Genomic DNA, 18,429 nt, shown 5'->3' with positions numbered 1-18,429 from the left:
TATTGGAAAGCAGAGGAAAAACCCTGTTCCCCAGTGAGGTTAAACACTAGTAAACTGCCATTTTGCTCCCTAGCTGACGGTACTGTGAATTGGTTCAGAACTCAGGAGGAGAAGAGTGTTGTTTATTCCCTGCTGCCCCCCACAACCTCTCCACGAGTCCGAGAGCCCTGTGATGCCATGCATTTTCAGTGCTTAGCACATTTTGGTCAGTTTGCCTATGTGTCTTTGAAGATCCCTGAATTCAAGCTTCTGCTTATCATATGCCAGCTGTTGGTAAGCAAGAGCCAGTTCTTTTATCATTAATAACCAGCACTTTCCTATTTTGCCCAGAACTTAATTTACAAATCAATCAATCAGTCCCTACCATGGTTCTCCTGGGGGCTGTGACAGTTTCTCCTGTGAGAAGCAGCCAGATCACAAATTGGTGGCAATAACTGGAGAACAACTGTCTGGGGAACATGTGATTGATTTGAGGCTCAAGTGGGAAAGAACCATCCTGCTTGTAGCCATTACTTCTTTTCTTTATATTTTTTTATTTTCAAATAATATTGGACTTACATAAAACTTTGCAGATAGAACAGCCAGTTCTTATGTAACCTCACCCAGCATTCCCAATGTTCACATCTTTCATAGCCAGGGCAAAACGATCAAACAGGAAATTAGTAGTGACATGATGCAAAATAAACTACAGATCTAATTTGAATTTGGTCAGTTTCCCCACTCACACCCTTTTTCTCTTCCAGGTTCCCATCTAGGAGCCCCCTTGCATTTAGTTGTTGCAGCTTCTTAGTCTCCTTCAATCTGGGACTGTCTCTCAGTCTTGTCTTTCATGACCCAAACACACTTCTGCAGAATACTCGTCAGTTATTGCTGTGGAATGTCTGTTGGTCTGGGTCCGTCTGATGTTCTCTCATAATCTGATTGAGGCTATGCATTTTTAGCAAGAATACTGCATAAATAATGCTGTGCCCTCAGTGCAATGCATCCACACAGGGCTTCGTCATTCAATACGTCTTCTTCTTGGTGATGTGAACCCCCACCACCCAGTGAAAAGTGGTGCCCGCTGGCTTTCTCCACTGGTGCAGTGTGATTTATTAATGAGGGAGTTACTTCAAGACAATGCAAATATCCTGTTTCTCCTCAAACTTTTCCCCACCAATATTAGCATCCATCGGTGGGTCTTGCCTACAATAATACTTTATCTGGATTTAATGATTATATTGATTATTCATAAAAAGTTTTATATTCATTCAGGAATTTCTGCAGGCATTTTTATGAATTGTCCTATTTATAGCTATACTGCATATGAGTGATAAGAACAATGACAATAGGAATAATAATAATACTCATTTTTGAGTTAAATAAGTACCTGACAAATTGCTGGGCTCATTAAATGTTAATCATTATTATCGTGGGTTTTTTTTGTTGTTGTTGCTGTTGTTGTTGTTTTGTGAGATAGGGTCTCACTCTGTCACCCAGGCTGGAGTGCAGTGGTGCAATCTTGGTTCACTGCAACCTCCTCTTCCTGAGTTCAAGCAACTCTCCTACCTCAGCCTCTCGAGTAGCTGGGACTATGGGCATGCACCACCATGCCTGACAAATTTTTTGTGTCTTTTGTAGAAATGGGGTTTTGTCATGTTGGCCAGGCTGGTCTCGAACTCCTGGGCTCAAGTGATCCGCCTGCCTCGGCCTCCCAAAATGTTGGGATTACAGGTGTGAACCACTGCACCCAGCCTGTTATTGTTCTTATCCCTCACATGCAGTATAGCTATAAATAGGAGAATTAATAAAGATGCCTGCAGAAATTCATTCAGAAGAAATTCCTCATTGATGGAATGGGAATAATACCTATTTTACAGAATGAAATATATGTAAAAACATACGTATATATAATTTTTTGAAGTGTTAAGGGTACCTTCTTCAAACATTTGTTCTTAAACAATTCCTCTCCTACCTCCTGAACGAACTCTGTCACTAATTATACTACTTTTTTTTTTTTTTTAATTTGAGACGGAGTCTTGCTCTGTCACCCACGCTAAAGTGCAGTGGCGCCATCTCAGCTTACTGCATCCTCCTCGTCCCGGGTTCAAGCAATTCTTGTGCCTCAGCCTCCCAAGTAGCTGGGACTACAGGCACACACCACCACGCCCAGCTAATTTTTGTATTTTTAGTAGAGACGGGTTTCACCATTTTGGCCACGCTGGTCTTGAACTCCTGACTTCGGGTGATCCGCCCACCTCGGCCTCCCAAAGTGCCAGGATTACAGGCGTGAGCCACCACACTCGGCCTACCTTTTTCAAGTCTTAATAATAATTTGTTGGTTACCTCTGTGAAGTAGAATTAAGGATAATTTTTGTATGTGATACTTTCCTGAATTTATAAAGTTTTTATGTAATAAACATTATTTCTTACATATTTTATAATGTAACCCTTAAGCCCTGCTCAAAATGGAGTGAAAATCTTACTTTGTAGAGGAGACATGATACTTTTTTCCCATTCTTCATATCTAAATGCACAGTTGTTTCCTCTTGGGCACACATACTTGTTTGTTTATACATTAGAATGCTGTTAGGTAGATTATTTTGTTGGCATTTAAAATATACACAATTTTATTGTGTATATTTTCATGGTTGTCCTTTTGAAAATAGTACTACCAGGAAAATGTGATCAGTTAAAATTTTCCCAATATAGTAAAGAATTTTAATTTACGTATGTTTTGGCTTTGAGAGAAACAAGATTGCTTAAACAAACTCCCTCAAGACCTTCGAGTGCTGTAGGCCAGGTACTGGATTAAATTAAACAAGTCGCATTTCCTTACCTAAGCCTAACTGGGTAGGAAGGAGTATTAGTGTTGCATTAAAACAGCATTTGTTCACCATACTTTGTTAAAACCTTGAATGGAGTTTTAACCTAAATTGGCTTAATTCAGAAAAGTCTTTCTACAGAAGTAAACCTTAAAAGCATTGTTATTCAAGGCTGGGCATGGTGGCTCATGCCTGTAATCCCAGCATTTTGGGAGGCTGAGGCGGGCAGATCACGAGGTCAGGAGTTCGAGACCAGCCTGACCAACATGGTGAAAACCCATCTCTACTAAAAATACAGAAGACAGCTGGGCGTGGTGGTGGGCGCCTGTAATCCCAGCTACTCAGGAGGCTGAGGCAGGAGAATTGCTTGAACCCAGGAGGCAGAGGTTGTAGTGAGCCGAGATCACGCCACTGCATTCCAGCCTGGGCAACAGAGCAAGATTCCATCTCAAAAAAAAGAAAGAAAGAAAAAAGCCATCCAGCCTTAATTCTAGTTGAGATGAAGTGAACTGAGTGGCTGCAGGCTGTCTCTTCCTGAAGTTCTTCAGAAATCAGGGATGGCTTACATAAATCCATGCCCAGGGGCGGGGCAGGACTAACACCAAGAAGGTTCTTAACAAGGGCCCAGATTCGAGATCCTCACACAAAGCAATTATTTGCAGAGAATACCCATTCCAGTTAAAATCTCCAGGCTGTTAACTTGCTTAATGAGTGCCCTGTTGGGATGTGGAAAGATGCAGAGACTTTCACCATCTATTGCCTCTCCTTTATCCACACAAGTAAGACCCATGCAGGGCGCTCCTGCAGTGCAGGGAACTCTCTTTATTGCAAAAGGGAAAAAGAAAAGTTGCATCTGTCAAGTTTTTGAAGGGCTAGGATTTAGACTGGCAGTTTGTTTGTTCCCTTTGAGAGCCTGAGGGAAGCTATGGGCCCTCTTCCCAGAAGCAGGTCCACAGATGTGTGATGTAGGGTGGGTGGTTCCTCCTTATTGTCTGCAAAATACTTTCTTTCCAATCTTTGGGAGATATGATGGTTAATTTTAGGTGTCAACTTGACTGGGATAAGGGATGCCCAGATAGCTGGTAAAGCATTATTTCTGGGTGTGTCTCTAAGGGTGTTTCTGGAAGAGATTGGCATTTGAATCAGCAACCTGAGTAAGGAAGATGCCCTCACCTAAAGTGGGTGGACGCTATCCAATTTGCTGAGGGTCTAGGTAGAAGAAGAAGGCAGAAGAAAGGTGAACTCATTCTCTCTTCTGAAGTTGGGACACCCTTCTTCTCCTGCCCTTGGACATCAGAGCTCCAGGTTTTCCTGCCTTTGGACTCTGGGACTTATACCAGCAGCCTCCTGATTTCTCAGGACAGCAGCCTCAGATGGAGGGTTACACCCTCAGGCCCCCTGGTCCTCAAGCCTGTGGACCTGGACTGAATTACACCATTGATTTCCCTGGCTCTCCAGCTTACAGACAGCAGACTGTGGGACTTCTCAGCTTCCATAATTACATTAGCCAATTCCCATAGTAAATTCCCTCTTCTATTACATAGCATTGTTGTGACTACTGAGCTCACAACAATGGGTTAATATGAATAAAACTCCCAAAACAGCCCTGAGAACATGAGAACATGATAAATGCTGTCTCAATATCGTCATTCAATGATCAATACATTCAATGTTTTCTTAGATTCCTTTTTGCTCTAAGAACCTGTGAATTTTTTTTTTTTTTTTTTTTTTTTTTGAGATGGAGTCTCGCTCTTGTTGCCCAGGCTGGAGTGCAGTGGTGTGATCTCAGCTCACTGCAACCTCCACCTCCCGGGTTCAAGTGATTCTCCTGCCTCAGCCTCCCAAGTAGCTGGGATTACAGGCACCCGCCACCATGCCTGGCTAATTTTTGTATTTTTAGTAGAGATGGGGCTTCACCATGTTGGCCAGTCTGGTCTAGAACTCCTGGCCTCAGGTGATTCACCCGCTTTGGCCTCCCAAAGTGCTAGGATTACAGGCATGAGCCACCAAGCCTGGCCTATAAATCTTGATAACACTAAACCTATCTCTATACATTAATCAATTACCATGTCCCAGATACTAATGGGGAGTTGACACACTTTATTTCACTTAATGACCCAAACAATCCTGTGAGTTGGGTTATATCACTTGATTGTCCACAGTGGAGAACAAGGTTGAGTAGCTTGCCTAAGATTAGTGGTGTGTTCATTCTCAAAGATGGGATGTCCGGAATCCAAACCCTCATCTGTCCAAATCACAAACTGGGAGAAGTTATTTGCAGCATAGAAAACAAAGGAGTAGTATCAGAATACAAAAGAAGCTTTGCATATTAAGAAAAGAGACACGAAATTCAAATCAAATGAATGGACAGTTTCTAGAAGAAATCCACTAGGTCAATGTGTCTGTGATAAAATGCTCAGTCTCACTGGGTATAAGCAAATTCAAATAAAAGAATGAGCTGCCACTGATGAAGACAGAGGGAAATGAGGACTCTTACCCACAACTGGTGATTGGTAGTCTTTTTGAGCTTTGAAGATATATTTTGCTATATTCTAACTTTCCATATTGCTGTTGAGATGTCTTATGGTATTCTTATTTCTGATTCTTTGTATGCCTATTAAATAAGATGGCTTGGGCAGCAAGGAACTGTAGAAGAGGGAGAACTTTTCCTCTGGTGTCTTAGGTTCTGCCGTTGGGATCTGCTAATTAAACTGACAAAAGACAGACTAACAGTAGAAGAGGAATACGAATTTTATGTGATGTTAATTTTTACATGTATATGGAAGCTTCCATAGAATAGAAGTGAAGACCCAAAGAGAAGCTAGACCCGGGGGTCTATATGTTATTTTAACAGAGTGATAAATTGTGGAGACAGGACAAAGGAAAAGAATTTGTGCTTCTAGGAGCAGTAAATTGTGGGAAGGTAAATTTATGGGGGACACCAGTTGATGGTAAGGGTTATTTAATAGGTCTGTTTGTGCAGACTCATCTCCATGCTTTCCCCACTCCAGTAATGAAGGTTGTCTTTCCCTTCCTGATATGAGAGCAGGGGATGCCTTCACAACAGGAAATGTATGCCTTGTTTTGTCAGCAGACAGAGAAAGGTAGTGAGCTTTTCTTGAGTCTGCTGCTTTTCAATTGTCTTCAGCTCAAAATAATCCTTATGCTAAAGTGGCATAGTTTGGGTGACTCCCTTCAGAACATAATATCTGTCTAAGAATAGTATAGGTACATTGACTGCTTCCTTAGTAGGAGGACTGGAAGTAAGCTATCCCAAGGCTGAACTGGCACCTCACCATGCTCACCAGGGCCCAGGCTCCTTTCAGCTCTCTGCTCTTCCATCCTCAGCATGTTGATGATGTTATGCTTCAAGGAGATAAGATGACTGTGCCAGCTCCAACCATCACAGCCTGAGTCACAAGGAGAGAAGCAATAAAATTACCCCATTCCCAGCAGACGTCTCCCTGAATTTCCTTGGTCAGGACTGTGCCATACTACACAGTTTAATAGCTGGCCAAGGAGCCCCCTGTGCCTGGCGCAATCATGATTCCTCCCTCCGGAGGTCCGTGCTACAGGCCTCCAAACCTGGCTTCTATTAACAGGCAGGAAAGGGAAGATGGCTGTTTGGCAGACTATCTGTAGTGTCTGTTGCAGTAGAGGAAGTTTTTTTTCTCCTCTGGAAGTTTAGGATTATCAGTTCTCTCTGGTGTTTTGGGTGGAATTAAGCCTCATTTCCTTGCAGACAGACTTGGCTAGAAAATCTAGCCGAAGTGGAGGCATTTAATGAAAAACCTTGACAGAATGAGAATCTGTTAAAACAGGTACTTTTAAAAGAACAAACTTGAGCTAGTCATTAGATATTGTTTAGATAGATAAGAAACAGTTTAGTAACAAATCTGTTAAATCTACACATATTCTGTGCCTTATCATCATAAAATAATCTTCTGGCTACATCTTTTTGTTAAGAAGTATAAGGGCTAGTCTTGTGTTAATAGTTTCAAGAACCATTTTCTTGTAACCTTGAGACTTGCTTATGGTTGTCACAAAATAGTCCAAATTTTTAGACTATTTGACATAGACAAGTATAGCCTGGGTTTGTTCTTACTAAAAGCTGACTTTTGGCCGGGCGCCATGGCTCACGCCTATAATCCCAGCACTTTGGGAGGCCAAGGTGGGTGGATCACCTGAGGTCGGGAGTTTGAGACCAGCCTGACCAACATGGAGAAACCCTGTCTCTACTAAAAATACAAAAAAAATTAGCCGGGCGTGGTGGTGCACGCCTGTAATCCCAGCTACTCTGGAGGCTGAGACAGGAGAATCGCTTGAATCCGGGAGGCAGAGGTTGGGGTGAGCTGAGATCACGCCATTGCACTCCAGCCTGGGCAACATCTCAACGAAAAAGAAAAAAAGAAAGAAAGAAGAAAAGGGCCGGGCACGTTGGCTCACGCCTGTAATCCCAGCACTTTGGGAAGCTGAGGTGGGCAGATCACGAGGTCAATAGATCGAGACCATCCTGCCTAACATGGTGAAACTCCATCTCTACTAAAAATACAAAAATTAGCCAGGCGTGATGGTGGGCACCTGTAGTCCCAGCTACTTAGGAGGCTGAGGCAGGAGAATTGCTTGATAGATAATCACGAGATTCCACCAAAAAAAAAAAAAAAGCTGACTTTTTTTTTTTTTTTTTTTTGAGACAGAATTTCACTCTGTCACCCAAGCCGGAGTGCAGTGGTGCAGTCTTGGCTCACTGCAAGCGGGTTCAAGCGATTCTAGTGTCTCAGTCTCCTAAGTAGCTCCGATTTATTAGATATTGTACTGCCAAGAATGAGTCTCTACATTTCTTATATTTTCTCTTCTAGTTTCCATCTCTCTATCCCTCTTACCCTGATATTCCCTTAATTTTGTCTCCCACCTACCTACTGAACTTTGTTTAAAAAAACAGCTGGGCGCAGTGGCTCACGCCTGTAATCCCAGCACTTTGGGAGGCTGAGGCAGGCAGATCATCTGAGGTCAGGAATTCGAGACCAGCCTGGCCAACATGGTGAAACCCCATCTCTACTAAAAATACAAAAATTAGCCGGGTGTGGTAGTGCATGCCTGTAGTCCCAGCTACTCAGGAGACTGATGTAGGAGAATGGCTTGAACCCAGGAGGTGGAGGTTGCAGTGAGCCAAGATTGCGCCACTGTACTCCAGCCTGGGCAACAGAGCTAGATTCCGTCTCAAAAAAATAAAAATAAATAAATAACAGGCTATTTTCAAGAGCTCTGTCCCTGATTATTCTCGATTCATGAGTGCAGATTTTCTCTTCCAGTTCTGATGGTATCTAACCACAGGAGGATGTGTGAATACTTTGCTACCTGAATTATCTCTGTTCTGTTTGTTCTGCTGTGTCTGCCCCTCCCGCGCTGGTAATCCTTGCCTATCTGCTCCTATTTAAGACTAAGGCGCTAGGACGCTGGTTGTGCTGCGTGTGTGTGAGGGAAGCTTGAGGCTTGGTGGCTCCCACCAGAGCGTGGTCGGCAGGAAGCCAAGTCTCCCCTCCACGGATCATACCTACAGGTCTTTTCTCCAGGAATGGTTCTCAGAGGGGTGGCACCGGGCAGTGAGACCCCGCCTGTCAGAGTTCTGGAAGAGGGCAAGTGTGCTGGACACAGACGCCATGCATAGACCGCTCCTGGGCAGACCCTGTTGCCCCAGCTGGCAGCAGGCCACCCTCGGCTGTCAGCTCCCCCCAGGCCCGCCTCCCTCGTAGGGAGCCCTCGACAGCCTTTCTGGGCACCCGCATGGGTGCCTGATGGAGGTGAGCCTGCTGTCTACTGGAGCAGCCCGGGTAGGTCTGCCACTGTGTAGAGAGAGACCAGGGAGAGGCCGCACAGCCGGGCAGGGAACTGGGCCCCTACGCATTACTGGGCGCAGTACCCCGGGGGCGCAGGCAGTTCTCCCTCGGGCTGCGGGCCCCTGGCGGGGGGCGCGGTCCTTCCTCAACCAGGGCAGGAGCCGTGGGTCGCCAGCCAGGCTTCCTTCTCACCAAACAGTCGACGTGAAGGTCCCAACAGGCTTGAGCCCCGTTGTCCACAGCGGAAGCCTCAGTCATTTATTTCTCAGTGAAGTCCCTGCAGGGACTTGGGCGGCTCCATTTTCCTCTCCCCTACAGGCGTTTCCTGGGATCACCTCCCACATAGCTGCTTGCACTTCAGTCCTTCTCTCAGGATCTGCTTCTGAGAGAGCTGGAACCCACCCACATCGTAGTAGAGATTCAATTAGATGCCAAGACGCGGACTCTCAGACCTCAGTGTGCTACAGAGCGCCCTCTCTGCCGGGCCCTGGGCTGGAATCATCCGCGCTCCTGCCATAGCGTTAATGACTGCCCTAAATGTTACCCCTGCTCTTGCTGCGTGACGCCGTAAAGCCGATTGTAGTACCTTATTTCGCAGACGAGGAAACAGCCTCAACGAGCTCCCTGAGGTCACATGGCTAAGAAACTGAGAGACCATTACTGAAATTCCAATTCCCAATTCCCATCTTCTTGACTCTGAAGCTCTATGTTCTTTTTTTTTTTTTTTTTTTTTGAGACAGAATCTCGCTCTGTCGCCCAGGCTGGAGTGCAGCGGCGCAATCTCGGCTCACTACAGCCTCCGCCCCGGGTTCAAGTGATTCTTGGCGCCCCAGCTGCCCAAGCGTCAGCCTCCCAAGCTGCTGGGATTACGGGCGCGGCCACCAAGCCTGGCTTTTTTTTTTTTTTTTTGTATTTTACTAGAGATGGGGTTTCGCCATGTTGGCTATGGCTGGTCTTGAACTCCTGGCCTCAAGTGATCCACGTTGGCCTCCCAAAGTGCTAAGATTACAGGAGTGAGCCACTGCACCCGGTGGAAAGCCCTATGTTCTTTTATTTTCTTTTTGAGACGGAGTCTCGCTCTGTTGCCCAGGATGGGGTGCAATGGCATGATCTTGGCTCACTGCAACCTCCGCTTCCTGGGTTCAAGGGGTTCTCCTGCCTCAGCCTCCCTAGGAGCTGGGATTACAGGCACGCACTGGCTAATTTTTAGTATTTTTAGCAGAGACGGGGTTTCGCCATGTTGGCCAGGCTGATTGGCTGATCTCGAACTCCTAACCTCAGGTGATCCACCCGCCTCGGCCTCCCAAAGTGCCGGGATTACAGGCCTGAGCCACGGCGCCCAGCTGGAAAGCCCTGTGTTCTTAACATTTAAGAGTCTATTCTGCCCGGAAAGAAATCAGATAAAGAGCAATTCAAAAACAACAAAAGTTGGGAGGCCGAGGCGCGCGGATCACGAGGTCAGGAGATCGAGACCATTCTGGCCAACATGGTGAAACCCCGTCTCTACTAAAAATACAAAAATTAGCTAGGAGTGGTGGCAAGCACTTGTATTCTCAGCTACTCTGGGAGGCTGATACTGGGAGAATCGCTTGAACCCGGGAGGTGGAGGTTGCAGTGAGCCGAGACCCTGCCACTGCACTCCAGCCTAGTGACAGAGCGAGACGCTGTCTCAAAAACAACAACAACAACAACAAAAGAATATTCATCAACAAAGTACTCAAGACTATAATAGACACGTATTCTCTAAGAAATAAGGCCGGGCGCGATGGCTCACACCTGTAATTCCAGCACTTTGGGAGGCCGAGGCGGGCGGGTCACGAGGTCAGGAGATCGAGACCATCCTGGCTAACACAGTGAAACCCTGTCTCTACTAAAAAAAAAATACAAAAAAATGAGCCGGGCATGGTGGCGGGTGCCTGTAGTCCCAGCTACTCCGGAGGCTGAGGCAGGAGAATGGCATGAACCCGGGAGGCACAGCTTGCAGTAAGCTGAGATCGCGCCACTGCACTCCAGCCTGAACGACAAAGCGAGACTCCATCTCAAAAAAAAAAAAAAAAAATAATAATAATAATAAATAAATTAGTTTCTCTCACTTTCTTGTTTTAAAAGTAATTTTTGACATAAAAGAGAAAAAAGCAGACGCTGTAATTTGAAGGGGAAAAAACCTTACATTTAAAAGTAGCAGGTAGACTTTTCAGCCAGAACTGCCATCTTTCAGTAATTCGCCAAAATGACGAACACAAAGGGAAAGGGGAGAGGCACCCGATATGTGTTCTCTAGGCCTTTTGGAAAACATGGAGTTGTTCCTTTGGCCACGTATATGCACATCTATAAGGAAGGTGATAATGTAGACACCAAGGGAATGGGTACTGCTCAAAAAGGAATGGCCCACAAGTGTTACCTTGACAAAACTGGAAGAGTCTACAATGTTACCCAGCATGCTCTTGGCACTGTCGTAAACAAACAAGTTAAGGGCAAGATTCTTGCCCAGAGAATTAATGTGTGTATTGAGTACATTAAGCACTCTAAGAGCCGAGATAGCTTCCTGAAACGTGTGAAAGAAAATGATCAGTAAAAGAAAGAAGCCAAAGAGAAAGGTGCCTGGGTTCAACTGAAGTGCCAGCCTGCTCCACCCAGAGAAGCACACTTTGTGAGAACCAATGGGAAGCAGCCTGAGCTGCTGGTACCTATTCCCTATGAATTCATGGCATAATAGGTGTTAAAAAAAATAAAAGACCTCTGGACTGTTCAATGAAAAATAAGTAGAAGGTGGGACACAGAGAATCTTACAGCTTAGGGGAACAAAGGGGTTGTTAGAAGTTAGTGGAGATCCAAGAGCCCTTTGGAAATTATTGTTTGTCCAAGATTTTATCTTCCAGGGCTATTTTTAATCCATTTTGGATTGCTGTGTGGTAAAGAGAAAAGTACTGTATGGTAATGAACAGGAGTTAAGAGTGGGTCTGGGTTGTGTCCTGGTTGTGAGATCATAGTCAAGTGAATTAGTTTTTCTGTCTCTGCTTTCTCACCTGTAAGTGGATTTTGTGGGGTTTAAAATGAGATGCAATTTATTAGAGAGCTTTGAGATATAATACAGCAGATACAAATATTCTACAACCTTGAGTAATTTTACGATAAGTCTTGGGGAGAAGAATGGGGAAGATCCAATTAGGTACCCTGACCTGTATATAAATGAGAATCTGCATTCTAGATCTACAGAGCTGGCACAGATTTCTTTCTTATGCAGAATCTCTTCTCAAAATATTTTTTTACAAAGTCTTTTACGAATATGAAAGCTCATGGAAATATCCCGTTCAACTTTGAAACTTGGAATTTTGTTTCTATGAAATTGACAAGTGAATGTGTGACAGTATTTCAGAAACAATAGAAAAGAAGGAATAGAAACAGCTGGTAAATTCTTTAGATGTGAAAGTGGTTTTTCTTTTCTTCTTCTTTTTTTTTAACCAGACTCTGATCCTGAAAAATAAACATCCCCAAAATCAGAAAACAGTACATATTAGCTGCTGAAAACTGAGGTTGAACCCAATTTTACCCTGTCTGGTTTAACTTCAGTTAGGAATGGAATTAAAGAGATAGTTTTGTTTTGAACTCTTGACCACTGGAAATAAAAGGGAGTGAAGTGTGCAGGTAGCCAAAAATCCACCTAATTCACCTCCCAAAGCACACTCACATTTGTTTTGTTTTGTTTTGTTTTTTTGAGAGACAGAGTATTGCTCTGTCGCCCAGGCTGGAGTGCAATGGTGCGATCTTGGCTCACTGAAACCTCCGCTTCCCGAGCTCAAGCAATTCTTCTGCCTCAGCTTCCCGAGTAGCTGGGATTACAGGTGCCCACCACCATGCCCAGCTAATTTCTGTATTTTTAGTAGAGACCGGGTTTCACCATGTTGGCCAGGCTGGTCTCAAACTCCTGACCTCAAATGATCCACCCACCTTGGCCTCCCAAAGTGCTGGGATTACAGGTATGAGCCACCGTGCCTGGCCCACTCACATGTTTTTAATGATAGTTTATTTTGGAGTAATTTTCCATTCATTTAACAAACATTCATAAATAATCTATTCAGTGTTACTTATGCTTCTGAGGGAATAAATTAAATACTAATCAAATGACATAGATTTGATTTATCTGTGGCATGAAGGCCACCATTACAGATAAACCATAAAAGGTTGTTACCTTGGAATTCTACAGATTTATAAAGTGAGGTACAAAACAACAAAATCAAGAATAAATATAAAATTTATTTATAAATATTTAGAACCCATATTAATTTCCCAAATAGTCTCAGGATGTAAGGCCTGCTGCAGCAGCAGTTTCAGAGAGGAGTGGATACCAGCACCCCACAACCTGATTTAAAATAATAAAGTCCAGATGCTCTTGCCAAAAAAGAGGTCTGCATCACTCACTGCCATGACCTGGATCGTATTTCAAAAGTGTCAAATCAAAGCTGTCCCACCAAAGCCTGATTTCTTAATGAATTCCTTATGCATTTCATCTCTTGAATACAAAAAGTTGGGTATCTGTTGTGGAGTAAAATTTAGATGTAAGAAACAAAACCCAGCGGGTGTGATCCTATGTGAAATGCATCCCCATGCAGTTGGTCTCTTACTGTACGAGTTATTTACTGCGTAATTAAGATGCTTTCATTTAAAAAGCCACATCTGAGAATCATCATCATATTTACAGGGAAAAGGGAGTGTGAGCTGAAGGAAATTTAGTAGAAATCTAGACATTTAAGTCTTTAAAAAATGCTGACATTCTGTCATGTTGATCCAGCACTATCAAGAGTAAAATCTAAAAATTTTGTCATTTCGGTATGTTAATGCTGGCATCTTTTCTGAAGAAAGATTCCAGCTAAGGGGGTGGTTTCCAGTCCTAACTTATTATGCTCAGTATAACTGGATACTGAATAGCAAATATTCTTTTTTTTTTTTTTTTTTTTTTTTTTGAGACAGAGTCTCACTCTGTTGCCAGGCTGGAGTGCAGTGGTGTGATCTCAGCTCACTGTAACCTCCACCTCCTGGGTTCAAGCGATTCTCCTGCCTCAGCCTCCCAAGTAGCTGGGACTACAGGCGCATGCCACCACACCTGGCTAATTTTTATATTTTTAGTAGAGATGGGGTTTCACCATGTTGGCCAGGATGGTCTTGATCTCTTGACCTCGTGATCCACCCGCCTCGGCCTCCCAAAGTGCTGGGATTACAGGTGTGAGCCACCATGCCTGGCCCTGAATAGCAAATATTCTTTTTGAAGAACAGAAAAGGAGACCTCAGGGTGATTAGATAGATAAATAGATACATCAGACCGACAGACAGATGGATGAACAGATGAATGGACAGATAGACTGATGGGTCAATGAATGAAAGGATGGATAGGTGAGTGGGTGGGTGGATGTATGTATGTATGTATGGATGGATGGACAGGTATAAGTAGATAGCAGTATCATCAGCTTTTGGAAAATAGTAACGTCTTTACTTCAGATTAGCAATCAACATGATATTTTCTCAGAAAGATGCAGCCTTAAACCCTAATAGATACTTGCCCAAGAATTCAGAGGTATGAGGCTCTGTCTTTTATTTTATTTTATTTTATTTTTTGAGACGGAGTCTCGTTCTGTCACCCAGACTGGAGTGCAGTGGTGCGATCTCGGCTCACTGCAACCTCTGCCTCCCAGGTTCACACAATTCTCCTGCCTCAGCCTCCAAAAAGTAGCTGGGATTACAGGCACATACCACCACGTCTGGCTAATTTTTTTGATATTTTTAGTAGAGACGGGGTTTCACTATGTTGGCCAGACTGGTCTCGAACTCCTGACCTCGTGATCTGCCCGCCTCGGCCTCCCAAAGTGCTGGGATTACAGGCGTGAGCCACCGTGCCCGGCCGAGGCTCTATCTTACAAATGGCTTAAGTATACTGAAATTGAAGTATGAAAACTTTGTTCATTCATTCATGTATTCATTCATTCATTCATTCATTCAACAAATCATTATAGAATGTCCACTCTGTACCAACGCCCAGCAATGACGCCTGTCACTATGGAACTTAATGGTTCATTCCCATTTTTATTTGTAAAGTCATAAATGACACTTCTAGTTCAAGAACAAGAAAGTATAGATGGCTTGCTGTGGTGGCTCACGCCTATAATCCCAGCACTTTGGGAGGCTGAAGTGGGCAGATCGTTTGTGGTCAGGAGTTCCAGACCAGCCTGGCCAACATTATGAAACCCTGTTTCTACCAAAAATACAAAAATTGAGGCTGGGAACAAAGGCTCACGCCTGTAATCCCAGCACTTTGGGAGGCTGAATTGGGCAGATCGTTCGTGGTCAGGAGTTCCAGACCAGCCTGGCCAACATTATGAAACCCTGTTTCTACCAAAAATACAAAAATTGAGGCTGGGAACAAAGGCTCACGCCTGTAATCCCAGCACTTTGGGAGGCTGAGGCGGGTGGATCACAAGGTCAGGAGATTGAGACTATCCTGGCCAACATGGTGAAACCCCGTCTCCACCAAAATACAAAAAATTAGCCAGGCATGGTGGCAGGTGCCTGTAGTCCCAGCTCCTCGGGAGGCTGAGGCAGGGGAATTGCTTGAACCCAGGAGGTGGAGGTTGCAGTCAGCTGAGATCACACCACTGCACTCCAGCCTGGCGACAGAGCAAGACTCCGTCTCAAAAAAAAGAAAAAAAAAAAAATTGGCGGGGCATAGTGGTGCATGCCTGTAATCCCAGCTACTCGGGAGGCTGAGACAATAAGAATTGCTTAAACCCGGGAGGCAGAGGTTGCAGTGAGCCAAAATTGCGCCACTGCACTCCAGTCTGGGCGACAGAGTGAGACTCCATCTGAAAAAAAAAGAAAAAGAAAAAGAAAACAAAAAAAAGAGAAAGTATAGATTCACTTTTTTCTCCTCTTACCCTCTAACACCTCTGAAAATAACAAAATACCCTGGAAATCATTCAACAGACAATGATAAAAGAATTCTGAGTGCTTGAGAGAAGAAGGTAGATAGGTTAGAGACCTTAAAACTTCAGAAATGACAACATGGTGAGTTCCCTGGTTTTTCTTTTTATCTCCCATATGACCCCAGACTGGATGCCAGAGAGGCCTGAAACCTCCAATAGGCATAGACAAACAATCAGACAGACAAACAAAAGTCTGGCTGGAGAACTGGGTAAAGGGGAAGCACAACAGAGACCAAATGGGGAGCTCTAACTCCTGTTTCACAACTGGCCACAAACAGGTGGCCTGATTTTCCTCCAAAACCCTGCTGGGTTGACCCAATCCTTACTCCACACTTGGGTAATTGGTGAGTGGGCTAATCCATCCACAGGGGCAGCATTAGCAAAGCCCAGCATCTCCCTACCCTTTATCACAAAGGGCATATAATGCACATGAAGTGACACACAAAGATAAGCCCAGTGGCTTCAGCCCCTTTTAACTCCTATGGCAGAGGTTGGCCTAGGAACATCAGGTGATCCAGGAAAGTAACTTCCACTCCTTAAGGGAGCCCCAGCAGGAATTAAGTGAGAATTTCAAAAATGTCAGAAGAATGAGGCAAACCAGAATAGAACCGCAAGGGCTCTGAAAACTAAACTGTTGTTTAGTACATTTTCTGCTGATATAACAGAATACTTGAGGTATAACAGAATACTTAAGGCTGGGTAATTTATAAAGAAAAGAAAGTTATTTGGCTCACAGTTGTGGAGGCTCGGAAGTCCAAGATTGAGGGGCCACATCTGGTAAGGGCTTTCTTGCATGTCATCCCACGTCAGAAGGTAGAAAAGCAAGAGAATGTGTGTGAGAAAGCAAGAGATTAAACTTGCAGCCTCAAGTCCTTTTATAATTGACATTAATCCATTCATGATGGGACAGCCCTCATGACCCAAATGCCTCCCATTAGGCTCCGCCTCCCAACACTGTTTCATTTGGGATTAAATTCTCAACACACACTTTTTGGGGAACAAATTCAAAGCATAGCAGCTGTCATTGGAACTACAGCTCACAAAAATGGGCCAGAAGCTAGACTAAATTGGAAAAGGTTAACTGTCTGCTAAAACAGAAGATTTAAGTGGCATCAGCAGCCTCCTAACATAACAACCAAAGTGCTCAGGATACAATAAAAATTCACTCATCATACCAAAAATCAGGAAAATCACACTTTCAATAATAAAAAGTCAATTGATGCTAATACTAAAATAAATATAACATGGAAATTATTCGACAAAGATTTTAAAACTTTTGCAATAAGAATGCTTCAACGAACAATTGTGATTCTCTTGAAGCAAAAAATTAAAAATCTCAGCAAAGAAATAGAAGTTATAAAGAAAAGAACCATATGGAAATTTTAGAACTGAAAAATACAGTTGAAATAAAAAAATTCATTGGATAGACTCAATACTAGAGTAGACATGACAGGGAAACTTGAAAATAGATCAACAGAATTTATTCAATCTGGAAAATAGAGGAAAAACAGGCTGACAAAGGTGAACAGAGCCACAGGGATCTGTGAGACAGATATCCAACTCTCTAAAGTATCTAACATTCATACAGAGTTCCACAAGGAAAAGAGAATAAGGTGGGACTGGGGCTAAGAAGAACTCAAAAAACTAATGGCTGACAACTTCCCAAATTTAGAAAGAGACATAAAACTACAGAATCAAGAAGCTCAGTGAAATGGAACTGGATAAACCCCAAGAAATCCACACAGAGACACATCATAAACTTCTGAAAAACTGAAGACAAAAAAATTTTAAAAACAGCTAGAGATAAACGATGCATTACCTATAGTGGAAGACCAACTTGAATGATGGTAGATTTTTAATCTGAAACCATCAAGGCCATATTTTTCAAGTGACGAAAAAAATAACAAAAACAAAAAAGTAAAAATCGGCCAAATCAAAACCCCAACTATCAACAATGAATACTACATCTAACAAGTCATCTTTCAAAAATGAGGAGGAAATAAGACATTTTTAGATGGAAAAAACTATGAATTTGTTGCTAGCAGATTTAGTCTTTAGCTAAAGGATGGTCCCCAAACATAAAGAAAATGTTAGGTACTAAATTGTGTCTCCTCCACCCTCACCTTTATATATTGAAGTCCTAACCTCTTCCAATGTGACTGTATTTGTAAACAAGGCCCTTAAAGAGGTAATTAAGGTTAAATGAGGTCATAAGGGTGGATTGCTAATCCACTAGGACTGGTGTCCCTATAAAAAGAGGCAGGCACACCAGCTGTGTATATACAGAGCAAAGGTCATGTAAGGACCCAGAAAGAAGATGGCCATCTGCAAGCCAAGGAGAGAGGCCCCAGGAGAAACCAAACCTGCCAACATCTTGGACTTCCAGCTTCTAGAACTGTGAGAAATAAATTTCTGTTGTTTAAGACAATTGGCCTATGGTATTTTGTTATGGTAGCACTAGCAGACTAAGACAGACAAGCGCAATAGATGAATGATTGGACCTTCAGAAAGGAAAGAATAATGGAATAGGTAAATAGAAAGGTAAGCATAATAGACTACACTTCACTTATGGAGTTTCTTTAACCATACTTTGTGTTTGAAGCCACAATTATAACATTATTCAGTATGGCACTCGATGTATGTAAACACTTCATATAATTATATTTAAAATGTTGGAAAAGTAAAGAGATCTACATGGAAGCAAGGTTTCTTAACTTCACTCAAAGGGGTACTGACATCAGTAGGCTATAGTAAATTACATATATATGTGGTAATACCTAGAACAATCACTAACAAAACTGTAGAAAGTAGTACACT

The 18,429-nt window shown here is 43.3% G+C and overlaps 1 pseudogene; it reads left to right on the top strand.

Moving 5' to 3' along the window:
• The first annotated feature begins 6,759 nt into the window (after positions 1-6,759).
• LOC100975377 (large ribosomal subunit protein eL21-like) lies at positions 6,760-11,483 on the top strand (annotated as a pseudogene).
• Positions 11,484-18,429: the final 6,946 nt, after the last annotated feature.

The sequence above is a fragment of the Pan paniscus genome, chromosome 11, assembly GCF_029289425.2.
Source record: "Pan paniscus chromosome 11, NHGRI_mPanPan1-v2.0_pri, whole genome shotgun sequence".
Taxonomy (NCBI): domain Eukaryota; kingdom Metazoa; phylum Chordata; class Mammalia; order Primates; family Hominidae; genus Pan; species Pan paniscus.
The sequence above is the reverse complement of the archived record's forward strand: the minus strand, read 5'-3'. Positions and strand labels throughout refer to the sequence as shown.